The following is a 21721-nucleotide window of genomic DNA, read 5'->3' as shown; positions in this document are numbered from 1 at the left end:
AAATTTACACCACCTTAAGCTTAAATATAAGCGATTGAATTGATTGATAAATTTAAACAGTAAACTAGGTAATAATGTGGGCCTAAAGTTTTCGATTGTCCTACTGTGTCATTTAGCCTACACATTTTGTGTAATTGTTCAAAATCATGAACCTGGTGGCTCGTCCTCTGATCATGTGCAGTGCCTCTTTTCTGAGATTTTAAAAATATCTCTGCGTCATCAATTATTTCTAAGACTATACGTGTAAAATGAAATATCAAAATTCTTAGGTTGGCGAAGTTAAATACATATAAAAACGATTATAGTAATTCTTGCCGTTAAATTTTTCCCGTAGTACAGGAAAAAAAAAACAAGCAGCTTTAAAAAGCAATATCCACCCTTAAAAAACTAAATGTTACTTTAAATTAAAGTTTCACTACGATCTTCAAAATTATTCTCCCGCACTTGACTTTAAAATCCAGCTCAGAGTCTGACTCAGCCCTATCCCAACGTTGCCAATTCTTACAACAGCATGGGTTCTTAAATTAAGTTGGCTGTGTTCAAATGCTTCTGTGTGTGTGCTGCCATTAGAGCTAAACAGCGTTGCGTTGCTGTAATCCCACCCCTTCATGTTTTAACCGATTACAGACTATTCGGTATCTCGTGAAACCTACCTGCGCGTGAGGGGAAGGGAAAAGTGGACGCTTCGACTTGCATGCTAGCTAGCTCGTTTGCCCCCACCATAAGGTTCTTATTATGAGCTACGGCGCACAAATGCATTTCGTTTCACGAGATAACGAATGACCTAACATTAGGGTGACCAGATTCACATCTATAAAAAAGAGGACACAAATCTTCAAAAAGGAGGACATTGTTTAAAAAAGGACAAAAATATGTACTTAGATTTAGGCTTAGGGCCATATTATACTTTAAATTACGGTACGTCAATATATATTTTATTACAAAATATTTACAGTACAAATTTAAGTCCGTAACACGCTACAACGAGAAATATTTAATGCGTTTGTCAAGCTATGGAAAATGCTTTCCTTTAGCAAGGAGTAACGCTCGAAATAAAGCATAGCTGACATTGTTCGGCTAGGGATTTTTTGAAAACATAGTTATCACACCACCTATGTTTCCCGCTCCCACAGGTAACGAAACTAATTGTAGCCTATAAAATTTATATTACGCGAATGAAATTGAACAATTAATAGTAGGTCAAATGTTCATATTTATGTAACTTCATTTCTATCTTTGATCAAACTACCTTCCGTATGGCATAATAAAATTCGTGTTTAATTATCTATAACTTACAGAGATGGCTCCACTGTGTAGCAACATATTTCCGTTGTATTGTGAAGACAGAAGCATTACTAGCTGTCTCCACACATACTACATGGTTCATAGTTCTCGGTGTGGTGTATTACGGGCCTTAAGACTTATACTTAAAAGTATGTTAATATCTATTTTATTACAAAACAATTGTGAAAAAAAAATTAATAATAATGATTTTACAGTTACGTAGCTACATATGAAAGTCGAGGAAACTAACATTTTAAAGAGGACAGAAAATATCTAGTTAGATTTACATTCACACCTCGATTTCTCGATTTGCTAGCTACCTCTAAACAACGACCATATAAGGAGGAGCAAAGATAGTTACAATAGTTGACAAAGAGTATATTCCGTCGATGCTGCTGCCACCTACATACAAATTATTTGAAAAAGGCGTCAAATCAGATAATTTCAAATATCAGGCATACAAGTTACGAAAAGGAGGACATTTCTTGATTCTTTAAAAATCCACCCGGACAAAGGCCTAAAAAGGAGGACATCCGGACAAAAGAGGACGTTTGGTCACCCTACCTATAAAGATTTTAGCACAGATCTTGAGATTGTTTTTGATATGAAATAATACGAAGTTTTTATGCAATTAAGTACGAGAAAAATTCATACTAGTCGAGCAAAATATAATGAGGTGGGCGAGACCTCATTCATATTTGATACATATTTGATACAAATACGAAGTTTGTTATGTCTTGGTTGCCTCTCTCATGTTCGAACATTGCAGGACACTACCTCCTACTGCCTACAGTAAATACGCCGATGGTTTGCACATTGTTAAATTACTTATTCTACAAATTTAACCAATTAAGAACTATGTTCACGAATTAATTATTAAAAATATCTCGATACTCGAATGCAGTGATCAATTTTTCATTCTTTAGCCTATGTCCTCATCCCACTTCAAAATATGGTGTCATCAACTGACGTAACTTTTTTATTATATGTGTTGTGTAACAAAATTAGAAAAATTATTAAGCAAGATTTTGTTTAAAAATTCACGATTACATACAAATGCCTTTGTTAAGTCACAACATTCTCACTACCGAAGTTCTCTATGTAGCCTATTTCAACCTCTGCTTACAGCTAGGAATTCACAACATACTGTAAAGGCCATTCGTTATCTCGTGAAACCTACTTGCGCGTAAGGGAAAGAAGAAAGTGGACTAATACCTATCCTTCGCTAAGCTTTCATTTACAGCTAGCTAGCTCCACCATATGGCTCTTAATCTGAGCTACTGCGCAAGCATCCATTTGGTTCCACGAAATAACGAATGACCTATACCAGTGGTCGACAAAGATTGTCACATAAAATACAGACCGCAATATACAGCAAAGGGGAAGGCAGGAGGGGAGGATACCCAAACTGTTTAACTTTGAATTAACAAGTAATGGCGAAGAAGAGGGAGATCATGTTTCACCCTTCCACTCCGCTTGTGTATTAAGGAGTTGACTCGCGAGTCAAGAAAAGCCGATCACTGACCTATACAATAAAATGAAGTGTTGGTTAATTCTTGTCTCTTAAGTAGCATGTAACTTTCTAAGTAACACTTCCAGCCCCGAGAGAAGGGAGATAAATGTCCATAATTCTACTGGGAATCAAACTCGGTTCTGCTGTCTGTAGTTGGATACTCCGATTGTTACAAATTGACTCTTTGAGAGGCAACACTCGAAACTTGTACGTATCATTTGGAGTCATTGACGTTTCCCCTCGTGCATCATGGTAGGCGGATCTACAGTATTCCAGGATCATTAATGGGGAAATGGTTTAGTTGTAGCCTATTTTTGGTGGACAAACCCAAGGCTATGAGTGTCTTTCCGGCATTTCTCCCTCGTTATTCCACCAACAGTTCACATTTCTCCTTTCATTACCATCTGTCCCGAAAAATAGGGCATCTCCTGAATTTCCGCTACGCCGAATCGTCCGTGCGTCACAGTGAGTGCTCCACGCAGTTCGTCCAAAGATTGGAATATGGCAGTAGTGGTGATAGATTTCAGATGACTCACAAAGCTTTATGAGGTACGGTAAATCACCACCAAAAATATGGTAGCCTATACGAATTTGATGGCTGGAGAGGAATCTGCACACAATTGATTCCATCACAGGTGCCCAAAAACCTTATCTTGGCTGAAGTGCTTAGTGATCCTCCATGTCCCGTCCGATAAGTACCACTCTACCTCTATAATGTGCCTCCACCCCACGAAAAAGCTGTTTTCATATACAAAATATTCTACTTCGACTTAGAATTTGAACCCTGGTCTGTGGCGTGGAAATTCAGCGTTCTATTCCGAACGTACCGTAAAGGAACGTCAACGTTATAACTAGGGCTTGTAAGTTGATGAAATATCATCTTTTTTCTGAGACATCACAACAATGCAGGATGCAATACAAACTCGTTTCAACACGAACTAATATAGCCTACTTTTATTTTGCATTTTTTTGTTGAATTTTTCAGTCTGTTATTGTCTGTTGGTAATAGTTTACGAAATGTTTTATTTTTTGTTGTATTTTTGGTCTTTTCTCCTTATGCACGGACTTTTTTTTACGGTGTAGTCATATTCTATATTCGAGAACCTACTGCAGATTGCTTACGCAATTCCAATGCACCTTATAAGAATTTTCCTTATGGTTTCATCAGCCTTGACTCCTGATCACATGTGTTACGTGTTTCCTCTCATTCAACGCAACAGAACGAATACTACAGCCGCAGTGCCCACAGTCATCATATTATGACTCACAACTGAAAGCGTAAAAATGATGGAAGTAAAACAAAGCACACAAAACTTTTTGCAACAGTTAGTGACTGAGTTTGGTGACAATGTATTTTCCATAGGTGGAAGCATACTATTTTGTTTTTATTTTACTATTAAAATCGTGGTAATTTTTAAATTTTAATGTCATATTTTCAGAAATTTAAGGTAATTTAATAGGTCATTTTCTGTGATTTTTAGGTCACCAATTTCCGAGCCCTGTTCATCATCATCATCGTCATCATCATCATCAACAACAACATTTCACGGTTTAAACCATCAAGGTTCGTTCCAGTCTCACAGGTTTTAGTCAAAAAGTTGTATCCATTTTTTTCTTGGTCTGCCAATATTTCTTATACCCGACGGTTTATAAATTAAAACTAATTTTGAAATCCGGGAATCATTCATTCTGTCGACATGTGCCTTCCAGTTTCTATATTGTTTTATTTTGTCTGTTAACTTAAAGATGTTCAATTCACTTCTTCTTTATCTAGTAGGTTATAATAACCAGCAATATTTCTTAAAAATGTAATTTCAGCTGTTTCAATCATTTGTTCTTATTTTTTAGCTAAAGTCCAAAATTCACAGCCATATAATAGTATAGGAACTGCCATCGCTTTATAAAACTTTAATTTAGTTTCTCTTCTAGTATTTTTAGAGATCTCTTTATAGTACTACAAACATAGTTACATTTATTAATTTTATTTAAAATGTCTTCATTTTTTTAAAAAATAAGAGATATTACAACCAAGATAATTAAAGCAATTGACTTGTTCAACGATTTTTCCTTCTATGATGATGTTGGCTCTTATGGTATTTGATCCGTTGAAAGCCAATATTTTAGTTTTGTTTATAGATATTGTTAGGTTATATTGATGGACAGTATTATTTTATATATACAGAGCTTTTTGTAATCCATCTTCTGAGCTGGATATGAGAACTTGATCACCTGCAAAAGTGAAGTATCTAGATCTCTGTTTCTAATTATAAAATGTGAATCTAATTTCGTCTGCCAATTGGATATAATATCGTCAATATATATATATATATATATATATATATATATATATATATATATATATATATATATATATTAAAAAATGACGGTGAAAGTGGACACCCTTGACTTACTTCTCTGTTTATGGTTGTCATTACATCGGTTTTCTTTCCAGTTTCTAACATGATCATATTTTATACATATAAACTTCTTATTGCAGTTATCAAATGTTGGGGCACATTCTTCTGTTTCATAATATTCCATAATATGCTTATATTTACTTTATCGAATGTCTTCTCGAAATCTACAAATACCATGAAAGTTGGAACATTGAACACACTATGTTTTTCAATTATCTGATTAATCGTGAATATAAAACCAGAACACGATCTTCCTTTTCTGAATCCATTTTGCACTTACGAAATTATATTATCCATTATTATATTAAAACGTCTTTTCAAAATAGATGCATAGATTTTATAGTATGTATTTAAAATACTCATCCCTCTGTAATTTTTACAGTCACAATGATCATCTAGTTATAACTTTAAAATAGCAGGGTCTATGTCTGTGAATAAGAAGGAACGGTTCATTTCTAGTAAGAACAGAATACAATTCTGAATCAAAGACGAAGAACAGCGTAGTTCTCCAACAGCTTCACGTCTGGTTGTAATACGCATCAGGATTCGGCTTGCATAGCTGTAGTTAACTAAGATGCGATTTTAAGCTTATTAGTAACATTGAATTAGGGAAGTATGCTTCTGGGAGCGAGCTTGTTCACCCACTGTCGAGGTGATTAGTGTATCTCTCCGCACAATTAGCGTAATACAAGGGGAGCGGCGCGGGTGGGCACGCAAAATGCTCAATCCCGTCGTTCGATCTGCTGTGTGGTGGAGGGGCAGAGGGCGGCGAGTTGACCACACAACCATGTCATGCAAATGAACTAATAACCTCAAAAAGCGATTTCCAAATCCCACTTCAAAAATATGTTGCATTAATATTAGTCGTCACGCATTAAAACGTACCGATTTATTTACATCCCAAATCCTCCATTCAATTTTTCCTAAGCGTACCGCTAGTCGAAAGGCATGTACATCATCAGCGGGCAGCAAGCTGGCTTGAAATTCCTACGAAGAAGTCAAGATGAATATGAAGTGGATAAAGATAGTAGGCCTATGAAGTTATTTGAGACAATTAGTCTCTCTCCACAAACAATCTGTCGCCGCGTGTAGGAACTTTGTGAACATTATGGCGCCCTTTTCTGTAAATGTTGAGCGGGCTCCAGTCAAATTCCAAAGAGAATTGATAAGGCTTCAGTGTCACACAATTTTGAAAGATAGATAGGCCTATTACAGTATTCCAGGCGGCCTCGTTGCGTTTTATACGAACTTGGAACAAAAATATTTTCCGCTTATCCCCGCATTGACTTGCAAGTTAATTGTTATGTTTGGCTCTACATACCTTTGCGAACACATATTCTCAGTCATGAAGCTGAATAAGAATAAAACTAGGTCATGTTTGTCCGATGTTGCGTTGGAAGTATGTTACGCATTCATTCTGCTCAAACAATTTTCCCTGATATAGCTTAGTTGGTGAAATCAAAGAAATGTTATTTGTCTTCCTAACTACAGAAAAAAAGGACAATTTTATTTTGTTGTATTATCACAGTCTACTATATACAGTCACGAAGCTTGAGTTTTGAGGGTGCTAGAAACAATAGACTGTGACGGTACTATTTTGCATTGCCTGTAATGAGGCGATATTAGCGATTCTAGTGGTGAGCAACTATCTAATGTTTGCATATTTACTACATATTGATCTTCGCGACTGTATATACTAGACTGTAGTATTATTTTGTAATGGCAAATTGTTGTAATTCTTGAATTCTTTCTATGTTTCATAAAATGAGCCATCCATATAGCTCACTGGCTCACTCCACCCCTTGCAAGCATGCAACCCTTTCAGCGATCGGTATTCCGTCTCTTTCCCACTCACCCACTGTCTCTCTCCGGGGCTTGGCACGGCTCCTACGAACCCAAGGCTGCCACGGGGCGTCACGGTGGCTGCCCACTTGGAATAGTCTGCTCTAGGTCTTATTTTTCTAGTGGAGAAGGAAGACCTAAAGAGTAAGTTAGTCTATCAGTGAGATACAATGTCGTACTTATGCCACTTTTTATAGCTACAGAGATGTGTATTTAAAGTATTTTTCCGAGCGGGCGATCTGTGTCAAGAAAATTAATTACATCGTTCGTTGTAAATTATATTCAAGCAATTGTTCAAGCTATTCAAGTTAAAACTAGTTCTAAGAAACACATCATTAGGATTTTAAAATGATCTCAAGTAATTTGTTACATTAATCGTCGTTTTAAGGTTTAGGATTTTAGGGAAGAGATTACCTTGACACACTATAACAGGCATGTCAATTGATGCCCACAGGAGCAAGCGCGCGCTTTAGAGCCCAGGAGAGCCTGAGCGCTTTACAGCGGAAAGGAAAGAGACAGACGAAAGAGGTGGTATATGCCGCTTGGTCGAGCTATATTCAGGGATGGCCACCACTGATTCAATAGATAAAGGGAAGAGAACTTATTAAAACTGTATCCATGTTAATTTTTAGATTTGCCTGAGAAGTATAAGTGCATTATAAGAATGTAAGTTTTAATTTTAATGCTCATTTTTCACAAGTTTGATTTTTTTATTCAAAAGAAATATTTTCTCAACTTTTGGTATAGAAAAGTGAAATTTTCAGGTATAGTCCTATTTATTTAGTAGCCTCACACAATGTTTTCGTAAATCTAATATACCGTATATGCGTATTACTGAAGATAGTGTATTGAAAATTTTGAAAATATTCGCACGGAAATTGTTTATAAGGAAATGAATTAACAAGGTAACTACTGTTACATCATAAGCAAAAGATACGTGCCCATGTGTTGTAAAAATGTCAGCTCTATAGCTTCAGCATATTTCGAGAAAATAATTTAATATTCTGATGATAGGAAGTTGAGCACCAATATCATCTTAAAAGCATAATGCGATAAGAGTTTTGTTGTGGAATATTAGTTACACTTAAAACATATACAGCATCTAGGTAACTTTGCTTTGTACTGTAATATTGTTTTGATTAGTTTATTGATTACTTTTATAAGGCTGAAAGTACCATCAATATCAATTCCAACTTATCATGTCATACTCAATCTCTTTCTTTGGAATATCACTTTCTTTATGAATGATGTGTTTCATCCACTTAATACAGTATAATATTATACAACTATGAAATTTAAGTGAATATTCCTTCTTAACTCTCTATTATATTATTAAGATTTAAAACACAAGTGCAATATTAAGAATCAGTGTTAGTACTTTTGTTTTACAGATGATATAGATAATATTAAACAGAAAGACGACATAAAATTTCACGTTCCGTTTTTGAAGTTTGTGCACCACTGTTTTCTTAATCCAACAGGTTGCTTATTCATATACACAACCCTTCCTCTTTCCATACTTAGCGCTTGCTGCCCGCGCACAACGTCAAGGTCAGAAAAATGCGCTTGCTTTGACATCACTGCACTATAATATATTCGTCCCTGCTCGAACAACACAAAATTCAGCACTTTTATGAACACTGTCTCTAAAAAGAGGCAATGTTTCGATATTGTTTCTCTTCTAATGTATTGGAATATAGAATAGCCTATCTTGAAATAGACATTTTTTTTCCAGTCTTGCCTACAATTTCACCAACTTCCTTTCACATCATTTTCTTTTTATGGATATCTCCGTATTTTTTTTTTTTTTTTGAACTCACAACGCACAAGGCAGAATGATTGGAAACATAATTAAGTGAAGTTTAGGCCTATTCATTTATTTGTGAAAAATTGCTAAATACACGCTGTTTTGCAGCTATAGAGTTTTACCGTCATTCTTTTGTTTTCTAAACGAACGACGATCAACGCTGTCAATTTGTAGCCAAGTCAATCCAGAGCAATGAACGCCAACGCATGTCGCTGAACGTTGTAAAGAAATCAGCTGTGTATATTTACACCTAGAGCTAATCGAGCGGCGTTGTTCGCTCGACGATAAAATCGCCATAGCGGAACCAAAGCTTAAATCCACGAGTTAAGACACGCGACTCTAGTTTCATTCCAAATGTATGCGCTCTAGCCTATATCAATCACCTTTAGTAAGTATAATTAATCAGTTTCGGTAAGCTTTGAACTCGCGTGCATGGCGATTCATAGAGAATGGTCGTTAATTGAATAACCCTAAAATGTCTAAACATTATTGAACTCATATTTTAAGACGTCCTGTTGACTAAGACGACGTCACTCCTTGTAATTCGATCGGTAGAACTTATCAAGGTAGATGATAATTTCTTGTGTTCTCTATTATTGGAATTGTTATGAGTATACAGTATGTTGCTAATAGGCCTATATAACACAGTATATGAACATTGGTAGGGATGGTGTCATGAGGTAATGTGTACTGATTAAGGTGAAGGTCGCGGGTCCAATTCCCGATGGGGTCATGACTTTTTCCAAATGACTCCTTCCGTATGCATGGGTAACTCTCGATTCCCTCCACGGTCAATTTTTATTCCTGTTTCCCTCCGAAGCAATAATTGTAAATATACCGATTCCCTCCTCACCGAAAACCAGCTGCTACATTTAAATCATCTCTACCTTTCAGTGTATAATAATCCGTTCCCCAATCTTTATTTAATTACTAGGCCCTTATTAAAAGGCTAGGAATTTTCTTTTCATATGTTTGAGATCAAGTGTTCAATCTCAAGTAAAAATGTATTAACGCTTTATTTAACGTTATGTTTATGTTTCTTAGAAATGCAAGTTTATTTGAGAATTGTTTTTTTCTATTTATACAGTGTACCCACAGGTAATATATAATAGAACCAGAACATATTTATAACTAAGATACTGTTTTCTTTTGTCTTTTTGTATCAAACATTCGTAATGTTATTTATTTCAATGATGTACGTATGTTATTCAAAGTAAAGATGAGCGAGACTCGAAGCCCACGGGAGTTACGAGACGAGACTCGAAAGACAAATGCAACGAACACAGCGAGCGAGAGCGGCAGTTAGTTTTGTTCATCTCTACTAATTAATTAATAATTATTAGAGCCCGGATGTTTAGGCATTTTTAGCAGTTAAAATAGGCGGGCAAAAAAGACTATAAAACGTAAAAAAAGGCATTATGAATTTAAAAAAGGCATAATATATTTTAGCAATAAATTTAAATTATATCAACATAACTCACATTTTTACTTCGTAGTTGACACATGTTGACTTATAAAATAGCCTACTTTTTTTTTCGCGATTAAATGTCTTTTCACAAATCTTATATAACAAAACTGTTCCATCGGTAGGTAACACTGGGGCACCAAATTCACTAACGTAAGCATGAAGTTTACTTCTCAATGCTATACAGAATTTAGGCTGAGCGATCTTATACCTTTTGTCACCCGACAATATCTGACTTTTCCTCACTCCTACAATAATAAACACGTGTAGCACAAAATTGTAACAGTACGATTTGAAAATATGAAAGCAAACAATTGGAAATGGTACATGATAACTTCTATTAGAACGGGCTTAATATTTAAAATTATAAAACTGATTGTTGGTATCGTGAAAATATGACATATTTGTAACTGTGGATTGTCGATCATTATTCATATTACACCAATAGTATTAAAGCACGATTATTAGCAGATTAAGCACCGAAATAAATTACTTTTATTTACTATTGTTACTAAAGTGAGTCATTGTTTCATATATTTAAATTACATACATAACACATTACAATTGGAAAATTGCAAATAAACAAGAAATATTGCTTTAAAATGACAAAAAAGGAATTTATTATTGAATTAGTAAGAAATACCTTAAAAAGACAAAATAAAAATTTGCTCTATCACTTTGATTTACCCCAAATCACATTTATATCAATGAAAATAATAATGTACTTCCACCCAGTAAAAAATACATTTTGCCAAACATCCTGATTCTAATAATTATGATATTATATTAACTTGTATTCATTTGTAATTTACTAGCATAAAATAAAATAAAATAAACTGCCAAACATACGGATTGTAATAATAATTATTATATTATATTAACTTGTATTTATTGTTTGTAATTTACTAGCATGAAATAAAATAAAATAAATAAATACAATAAACTCCTTCGCTGTCTTTTAGATTGAAAGGAAATAACTATATCCTACCAACTATTCTTAAAATGATAATAGCATAGCAGTAAACATTTCGAGTTGTTACCGTCTTGAATTGTTATTTCATTACAAATGATCAGTTACATACGGATTTAGTCCTTTTATGCTGTTTGTACGAACCTTACGAGTTTTTGCGTATTGAACTAGGAAGAGTAATTTTCTGTCATTCTCAAGGTATGTCTAATCAATTTTTTTTAGTTATTTCCCTTTTGAACTGGGCCGTCGATATACAAAGCTAGAGCATTTGAGCAAAAGCTATCTATGTTCAAAAGCCAAGTGATCGGCAGATTAAGTTAATATTTTCCATTTTCCAAAGTTAACAACGGCTCTTGAGTATTCTCCTTCTGCAAATATTGAAGAGTTCGTGCAAACATTAAACATTTTTCGATTGGAAATTTAATCAACGTTTAAGAAATCTTCTTGAGTCAGATTTCCAGCTATTCCATACACTATATTCAGTCGGTGTAGATAACATTGTTTCATAACTGCAATTAAAGCTAATTGATCTACAATGTGATAAGGAACAGAGAATGAATGTAGAAATAAAACCAGTTTGTGCAAGTTTCATAGAAACTTTCCTCCAGATTTCGTCGCCTATATAGATTTGCAGTGAAGATGCTGAATATATTCGCCTTTACGTACGTTTAGAACAACTTTAAACACAAATTAAAATAACAAACCTTGGCAAAGAAGTCAAGAATTTACAGTGTGTTCTTCGACTTAGTGTGTCACACGCAATGGTTCATAATACAGAAAAACTGTTGAAAGCAACACGCATTAAAATATCCAAGGACAGCACAAGTACTAGTGAGTTGCAATAAATAGCTCATAAAATCTTCCTTGTTTTCTTTAATATTATTAGCCGGGATTCTTCAGTTATTTAAACATAAAGCTATTAGAAACAATAAGCACCAAAATGATTTCTTTGCTGGAAATCAATTTCTTTTAATATGATATACTACTATAAGATCTACTCCCTCCGTTCCAAAATATGGTATAGTAACAAAGAAAACAAGTTTGATTATTGCGTATACGCGCACGAAATGTTTCGCGGTGTGGTGTTCTGTTCTGCAATGAAGGGACTACCACACAGTGCAGTTGTGAATGTTTCTAATCTTATGTAGTGCATCAAACTATAATATTTAAATAATTCATTATGAATATATATAAAATGGGCACCAGCTGTGATGTTCCAGTTGCAGAAAATGTAACACCAACCCAGTCAATTTTGAATAGAACATCTAAGGCTCAACAGTCGTACAAAAACGGGTTGTAATTTATTGCAGTTTTTATGTTAATTGGCCTCTTTCAAATCAATGTTTGTTTTTCATTTTATTAATTTTACATCACACACAATGAAATGTACATAATTTTTATGGTTTTCTTACGTTTATTTATCAAATAAATAAGTATCTAGAAGATGTATTAAAGTTACATTATATTACTGAGAACTTTAATAAATGCATACCATATTTTGGAACAGAATTAATTACATCTTTGTATACCATATTTTGGAACAGAGGGAATAGAACAGATCTAATTTTTGTTAACTAGTCTGCAATTTATTACGAGACCGCGGAACTTATGCAATTGCATGTTTTTACTGATTTGGCATATTAAAAAAGTGAAAATGGATCTTTGCCGATCATAGTTTTTTTACGTTCGAATGAAGCAAACTTTATTTTGCATAAATGCATATTTCGAGGGGTTTTCCCTTTAAATGCATATATTAATAGATTCCTTGTTTTTCCCCAATTTATTATCTAATTTCACAATTTTCTCTGTGATAAAAATAATAAATTTCCAAGAAATATAAAATCAATGTTGAGATTATGAAATTGCTGCGGCGACATTGAATACTTCCTGAAAGTGCACTCTGATTTCGTAGAATCAAAACTGAATGTATTTAAATACCTACGACAATGAAGTCATGTATTGTTGACATCATGAAATTGCTGCGACAATGGACACTACTACTGTACTCTGATTTCATAAAACCAAAACCGAATGGTTTTGAACACATGCGACAAATGTCACGTGGATTGTAAATTTCCATTTCAACAAGAGACAGTTCACCGCTGTGGAGTAACGGTTAGCTTGCCTGACCGTGAAATGAGCGGGCCTGAGTTCAAATCCTTGTTATGAAAAGTTACCTGGTTGAAGTTTCTTCCGGGGTTTTCCCTCAACCCATTAAAAAGAAATGCTGGGTAACTTTCAGTTCTGGACCCTGGACTCATTTCGCCGGCATTATCACCGTCATCTCATTCAGACGCTATATAACACATCAGTTGATAAAGTGTCATAAAATAACCCACTAAAAAAAAACAAGAGAGTTTAACCACCAATGAGTTTTACTGCACAAGCAAGCTAAGAACCAGCGCATGACCGACCTGCTTACAATTTTAACAGCCACCTATCTTTTTTGAGGAATTTGGAAGAGAAAAAATAAATGTATATATTATATCCTATTTATACCATTGTGTACAAACTACATAAAGTTTGTTGTCAAATTGAAAGAAAGCATGTCCTACCGACATTATTTAACATTTAAGTGGGCAACTATTTGGTAAAAATGTTCATTACCATTTTTTCTTGTCTATGTGCATCTTGCACCTTAGGGAGAGAGCGCCAATGCAATTTGGAAGATATCATTATTGGAAAAATAAATTAAGTTAAACGTTCAATGCATAAAGACGAAGAAGTTTAAAAAAGTTAAAATGGTATGAATTCAAATATTTATGTACAATTAGTAATTAGCATTTAAACAAAAGAAAAAAGAATTTAATAAAAATGATGACTTGATGAAAGTTACTATTTTACATTATTTTCGTACATCGTATTGTTATTAAACTAAATAAACCTCAACGGTCTCACTAATAAATCGTGTATAGTTTTTATACGAGACTTATGCAGAGTTGCGTAAGTCATGGATGTATAAACAGTCTAACTATACAATGGGAATTACTTTGCAGTAGTTATATACACGAAACCCCTTGTTTAAGCGTTGTATATAGAGAAAAAATGGCCGCCCCTCTAACAGCTGCTCGTAACGACTGTCATTTTATGATGATGGTTGCCTTGTAACCACAGAGAAAAAACCAAAGAACATAGATTAATTAGAATAATATTGCTGTAGCTTGTACTCTTTGTCCAAAATATAGTGTGGTAATCGATCAGAGCCAGTTGTACTATCGATACTTAATACGGCACACTAGAGCGCTCTAACGGATGCAATAGAGAACCTCAGATATTCTATTACCTTTCGTAATGAAGTAATGACGAAACTATGACGTAGCTGTGTAACAGTTATACTGTTATACACGAGTATGTAGTGATTATTAGTAAGGAATTTACACACGACTTATAAACGAGCTATTCACTGTATAAGTATAAGACAGTTAAACGTCTATAGAGGTTTTATTAGTAAGGCCGCAAGTGTATTTTTTACTCCATATACTTCAATTTCTAGCGCATACTTCAATAATTTTTACTGCATAGTTGATTTTTTTTTTTTTTTTAGTGCATAAAGTTCTGCGGTCTAATATAATTAGGAAGTTTGAAACTTTTATTGCTAAGTGACAGATTGTTCAATAGATGTAGCGTATAGTATGAAGGGAAATTTACAACGTAAATAAGCATTACTTATTTTGCACCTTTAATAAATACAGTTAATCTGAAATCAATAATACTGCATTATTTATAATTTAAAATACGCAAATCACTGTGAAAGGCAAAACTATTCTGTCAATCTAATGAATCAGGAACAACAGTTCTTAAATTCGCCACTATTTAAACATATTCATCTCTACCACTATTTTTCTCAGAATCAACTGTTGGCTCTGCCGATTATGTGCAAATCTTCTACTTTCCTGTGGTCTCTCATAGTGTGTAATAAGGAGTAGTTTTTACTGCTTGCTACACGATTTATTTTAGATTTGCTTATCGGTTAGACACAAGTGAAAAGTGAAAGATGAAGCTAACAATGAATAAAGATTTATCAACAGTAATCTCACTAGAGGTTTTGATGTATCTAGAGAAAATCAAAACTCGAGTGGGATTTAACTGTTACACGATTAGAAGAAAGTATATAAAGATTAGAAGAAATAAAGTACTCTAATAGACTACAATAAAATATTAATTGACTTACTGAAATTCTATTTCACTAACGTTAGCTTCACCAAAATGTTTGAACGGAGCCGCCATTTTCAGTTGACCGTCTATGCTGTAAACAAATGACGATCGCAAAGCATGTTTTATAGTACTGTAAAGGATTTTCAGTTTTAAATGTTGGCAAACAAAGAAACAAATGGTAGGGAAGTGATAAAAACAGAAGTAGGCCTATATAAAGATTAGAAGAAATAAAGTACTCTAATACAAGAAAATAGATACTAATTGACTTACTAAAATTCTATTTCATTAATGTTACCTTCATCAAAATGTTTGAACGGAGCCGTCATTTTCAGTCGACTATCTCTACGGGAAACAAATGACGATCGCAAAGCATGTTTTATAGTACCGTAAAGAATTTGCAGTTTGAAATGTTGGCAAACAAAGAAACAAATGCTAGGGTAGTGATAAAAACAAACAAATGATAGAGAAGCGATAAAATTAAACAAATGCTAGGAAAGCGATAAAATTGTGCGATAAGCAGCCATGATTGGTTGAAAAACATCATTTCGTACCATTTTATTGGTCAAAAGTAGTATGACGTAGTAATAGTCAAATTAAACATGAATATTATTGGCTTCTGGATAGTGATAAGAAAAGGTATGAAGAAAAATTGCGAACTGAACATCAATAATTAAAATTATTGAATAAACTGGGTGGAAAACGTTTTAAAACAGTTTCAGCTGCATTTTCAATACTTGTTGGGGAGGGAGAGTAGCAGAAATAAGGGCGCGTGTTATTTTGGATGGAAACTATTCCACCGAAACCTTCTCCCTCGCTATCCCTGGTTGTAGGATGCTTATGCAATTGGTTGCAATTGATTCCTGACTAGCAGGCAACAGGACGCACAAAGTGATGTATCAAGTGTAAGGACAAGACGTGACAGTCCACAAAGCCGCAAACAAGAGAATGACAGCAACAAGTGCGATTACGTCAACAAGCTCTTCCCCTCCCCCCTATCATCGACCCCACCGGCGACGACACCCACGTAACCTCCTCCACACAGACAAGACAGCGCGATGCTGCTTCATGTAGAAGTCTCGCTGCAATAATGTGACGGAGTTCCTCGCTCAACTTGGCTATCGAACCACAGCAGTTGCACACACACGATAAGAGATGAATCTTGTGTTGGAGCAATGGTGCAATGATAGCAACAGAGGAAACCAAGTTATATTATACTTAGGGTTACCATCCGTCCGGCAAAATGAGGACATGTCCTCTTTTTTTAGTCATTTTATCCTGTCCGGCAGGCATTAAAAAAATTGAAATGTCCGGCATTTCGCATTTCAACTAGAGTTAAGATGAATATTGAATACAGTGGAACTCCACAAATAGACACAGCAATGGTCCGTGTGCGAGACCAGGTACGAAAGCTATCTTTCTACGGAGTACTGCGGACAGTGGTAAACATAAGGGCTGTACAATGTTTCTTATGGCATGCGGACCGAAACATAAATAATTAACGTACATAATTTTAAATAATATATTGTACTACAAGCAAAATATATAACAAAACAACTCCGTGAATATCTGAAACATAAAACAAACTTCTGGAGGAAAATCTCTCTAAATATATCTACATTTCAAAACTTCCCACTCTAAATAACTAGTTAATTAATTGAATTCAATTAAAAAAAACAACACATAAATTTAGATATCAAGGGGGAAGTCTTAAACAAGGATTAATTGCATTTTAAATTTCACCTCCCACCCACAGCCACTCCCACTTTGAAATTTCAAATGGCACACCTATATTTTTATACTTGAATATGAAAGAGCATTCAATTGTTTATACACCACATTTATTTGTTTTCAAATCTTTTCTTTTCTATCGTCGCCTGGTAACCTGCATTTTTGTTATTGTTGATTAGAGCAGAAGGGAATAAAGCTACAAAAACTTATTGAGCATTTCTTGTAATAGTTGTGTTTGTGTATTAAATTATTTTAAAAAAGTATATACCCTTCAAGAGAGAACATAAATCATCCCTATTGATTAAATTTAGGAAATACAGAAAATAAACTGTGTTTTCATCCTACAATCAACTGATGATAACAAAGCTTCTTATAATCACTACAGAATGCCTCGTAATTAGATGAATTTTTTTTTTATCCTATGCACTGTTCTGATCGAAATGTCAAATTCTTGAGGGATGGCTCGGTTGACTCACCTTTTTTAACCGTTCAAATATTTGTAACTTCTGCTTCAACATAAGTACACATTTTTTGTTCCCTGCCTTGCTGCCAACGTGTACGAGTATCTGCACACTACTGCACTGGTTCAACCGGTTAGCCCTGTGCAGCACGGGACAGGATGTGTTGACTTACCTTGTATCGTGAAGTATACGTGAGTGAGCGTCTATTTGTGGAGTTCCACTGTAATGTGCGACATTATCCATAGAATATCTAAATAAATGCTGAAAATCTGTGAAAAAATTTAACTGCTTTCAATGGTTGAAGCTGGAGCGCATAAAAAAACATAAAATATGATGACCTATTGAAATGCATTGAATTCTTACACTGAATGAAACTGTTGATACACAACAGAATGTAATGTCATTATCAAGCCCCTATCGTGCAATGAGTCTGGAATGTTTTCACAGATAATTTTATGTATGAAATATTCTTCTAGCTTTCGAATTACAATTTTATATTGCCTAAAAAATACACATCCAAGGATTGCAAGAATCTTGTAGTTTTTTTGAGGGATAATTTGTGTTTTAATTGTTTTACATGTAAAGTATTGTTTACTCCTTCAAAAGTCATCTATCATATAGTCATCTATCTGACCACTACAGAATCCAGAAGTAGTAGTGTGCCTTTCTTGACATGCGAGAGAAATACATCTCTTAACCATCTTCTCAGTGACTTTTTTGTCAGTTTACCGGAACTACTTGCATCGACCATTACATTAAATGGCTTATCTTTGCCTACACGTTGTTTTACTTTAGGTTCAAATTCCACTTTCGGTTCTTGAAAGCACAGTATGTACAGTCGTGTTCCTATACTTCCAGCTGCATACGTATGGATTTGGACGGTGTACGAATGAGTGATAGATGTCATAGATTGCAATATTACTTTATTAATGTGAGTTAAGAGAAAACAAATAGACTAGGGCATTAATGCGAGAGCTGTGATTCGGTGTCGCGGAGCTATGAGGATCCGAGTGCGCGCAAGAAGCGGTAGGCCTATAAGCAGCAACGATTTTCAAGTCAGGATATTTCGTAAACGAGGAAAAAGCAAAACGAACGAATATCACCACGTTTCTTAACGAACGAAAATTAGCTTAAATATGTATTTTCATTAAATTCAAGCTACACGATCTGGGACGGTTCCTTTTAAGAGTGGCTGTTTCCCGCCCCTGCTATAGACTATTTTAGTAAGCGAAATTATTATATTTGCTAAACAAAACTAACACTGAAAACTACACCAATAAAAACACAGCATACCTGACTTCTTAACTATAAAAATAAAGACGAAAATTCAGACGGTTTAAATTTCAACCAACCAATATCGGCTGGCAGACAACCAACCTTTAAGAAAACAACTACTTGAAAATCTACACAATAGAATTTATGTTAGTTATTGAAAAATCATATCAAGTTGTAATATAACTTACTATTGTATAAATTATATTTTTTAGGTAAAAATGATCTGAAATTTCCGAAGGGGGGACATCATGGAATTCGGGAGTGGGGAAATTCCCCCCGGGCTACTCCCTGAATTCATCACTGAATCGAAGTACTAGGAGAAACCCTGCTTTCTTTCCACACATATCTGTCAGGTGTCAAATTCTATCCACTATTGTTGAGAAGCTATTTATCTCACCGAGACACAGCTGGTCTCTCACAACTGCAAAGAGTTTTTCTACTAGTAGGCCTAATAAAAGTTACAGTAGATAGAAAGCAATGTAGGTAATTATAGTGTTCCATAAATTTATTATTAACAAGAGGTTCGAGAGTAAAACGTGGTAAGTGACGTTTCAGTGCTTTAACGTTATTAGGTAGGTAAACATTAATTTATACATGCAACAGTTTGTACAGTTACCAGGAAAGTAAAATCTGTATACTTTTGCCATCTGTTGAGATGTTAGAAAACTAATTACTACATTAGACGCAGAACGTAAGATACCATATTATACACTACATATCTCATTTTTATCAAAATGACAGTTACAATGCTTTACGCCCGAGCTCCTCATTTAAGATTTTTTAGTATGAAGAAAAAATCACAGACGTTCAGTACAGACGATGTTCAGTAGTAAGCTCTAAGTCTTCTTCTTCTTCTTCTTCTTCTTCTTCATGGAATTAAGTCTTAGGCCTGTTTCCACATCAAGAGATCGAGTCTCTCCACCTTGTCATCGGACGCCCAACATTCCTTCTACCTTTAGGTTGGTAGTGGAGTAAAATCAGTGGAAGTCTGTAGGGTGGCATTCTTTCTATGTGCTGTAGCCAATTAGATCTTAGACTTTGAATTCTTTCTGTCATGTTAAAAATATTTAATTCTGTTCCGATCTCTTCATTATATTTCTTGTCTAATAATGTATAGCCTGCTACTGAACATAAGAACTTCATTTCAGCTACCTCTATTCTTCTTTTATTTGATCTGTTAAGTGTCCAATTTTCGCAGGCGTATGTCAGCATTGGTACTGCCATTGTTTTATAAAATTTTAGCTGTGTGGATTTTAGTGTTTTATTTTTCAACGTTCTTCTTATTGTTCCGCACATGTTATAAAATCTATTTAATTTTATGTTTATATCGTTCTTTTGACAGTAAGATACGTTGAATCCTAGATAATTGAAGTTATTTACCTGCTCTATTAATTTGTTATTAATCATTATTTTGCATCTTTCATGATTTGTACCTTCGAAAGCCATTGCTTTGGTTTTCTTCTCAGAAATACTCATATTATATTCACTTGCGAGTTCATTCAGTTTATGAGCAGCAACTTGTAATTCATCCTCAGTGTTACTAAAAATTACTTGATCGTCTGAGAACAGTATAGTGTTCAAGACTTCATCATCAATATTATAATGAGTATTTAGTTGTTCTTGCCATTGTCTAATTATATCCTATTACCTATAAATAATTATTTATCTTTTATCTACAACCACCCTACCCCATTATCTCCTGGCCTAGTTGCCTCATAAGTGGTACCTTATTGATATCACTTGTTAGATTCAGACCTGTCTTCGGACAGTTGAGTAACAACAACTACAACTTTCAAATGGATACTGTTAACAGTTTCCTGGTGTACAACATTAATTTCATTTCCGTAAAAAATCAATTTCAAAGTTAATCCATCAAAAAGTTAATAAGAAAAAGAAAGATCTATACCAGATTAGGAAAATGACCGTACACGACCATAAATATGGATAGTGAGGCATATGATTACATACGGCACGTCAAAAGTAACTCTGTAACTTATCGATATAAGATAATATTCATATTATGAAAATAAGTTGAATTCTAAAGCTGGAAGAGGCTAATGTTGATATGAAAACATACTGTATATTAAAATTGAAAAAAATCAAATAGCAAGAAACAAAGGAAGAACGCAAAAAATGGAAGAAAAAGAAGACAATGAAACAGAAAATTAAATAGAGGGAAGAAGAATGAAGTATAGAAAGCAAGTAATATGACAGCTACATATAACATAAGAAAGGAAGCTGTAATCAAAAGTGTGAACAGATGCTTTCCTTTTATACATGGACGGCATTTCCATGGGCTTCAAGCGATCTTTTAGCACAGCAAACAAAATAAACAAATCCGTGATCCTGGCAGACTTGAACTCGGGCCTGTCATTCAGCAAGCCGATTCCCCGCATTTTGGCAAGTGTTCCAAGCAATGATATATGTGTCGGTGAAGAGAGATAAACTGTATCCGTGCTTAAGTAGATCCAGTCAAAATAATCACCTATCTTGAACACATTATTTCCGCTAACGCTAAAAACAGATTGTGTTTACAGTTGCTCCTGTATTAATAGCATTTCGATCGCCATCATTACCAACATGTTGCTCTTCTCTTGTTATACTTGCATATAAACATACGCTACATTGCTCATTCTTTCCGATTTTACTGTGGTATGCGTATTCGAGCTTAACATTCGTGAAGGATATCTTTTGTGAGTTTCATAACTGGAAATGGAACCAGCTTGACGAATACTGTATGTTTCTTTCTCATTATAACGAAGTAAAAAAAAACTACTGGTATATAATACTCCAAAAATATCGAT

This window comes from Periplaneta americana, chromosome 11 (assembly GCF_040183065.1).
Source record: "Periplaneta americana isolate PAMFEO1 chromosome 11, P.americana_PAMFEO1_priV1, whole genome shotgun sequence".
NCBI classification, from domain to species: Eukaryota; Metazoa; Arthropoda; class Insecta; order Blattodea; family Blattidae; genus Periplaneta; species Periplaneta americana.
This window is presented reverse-complemented; position numbering follows the sequence as displayed.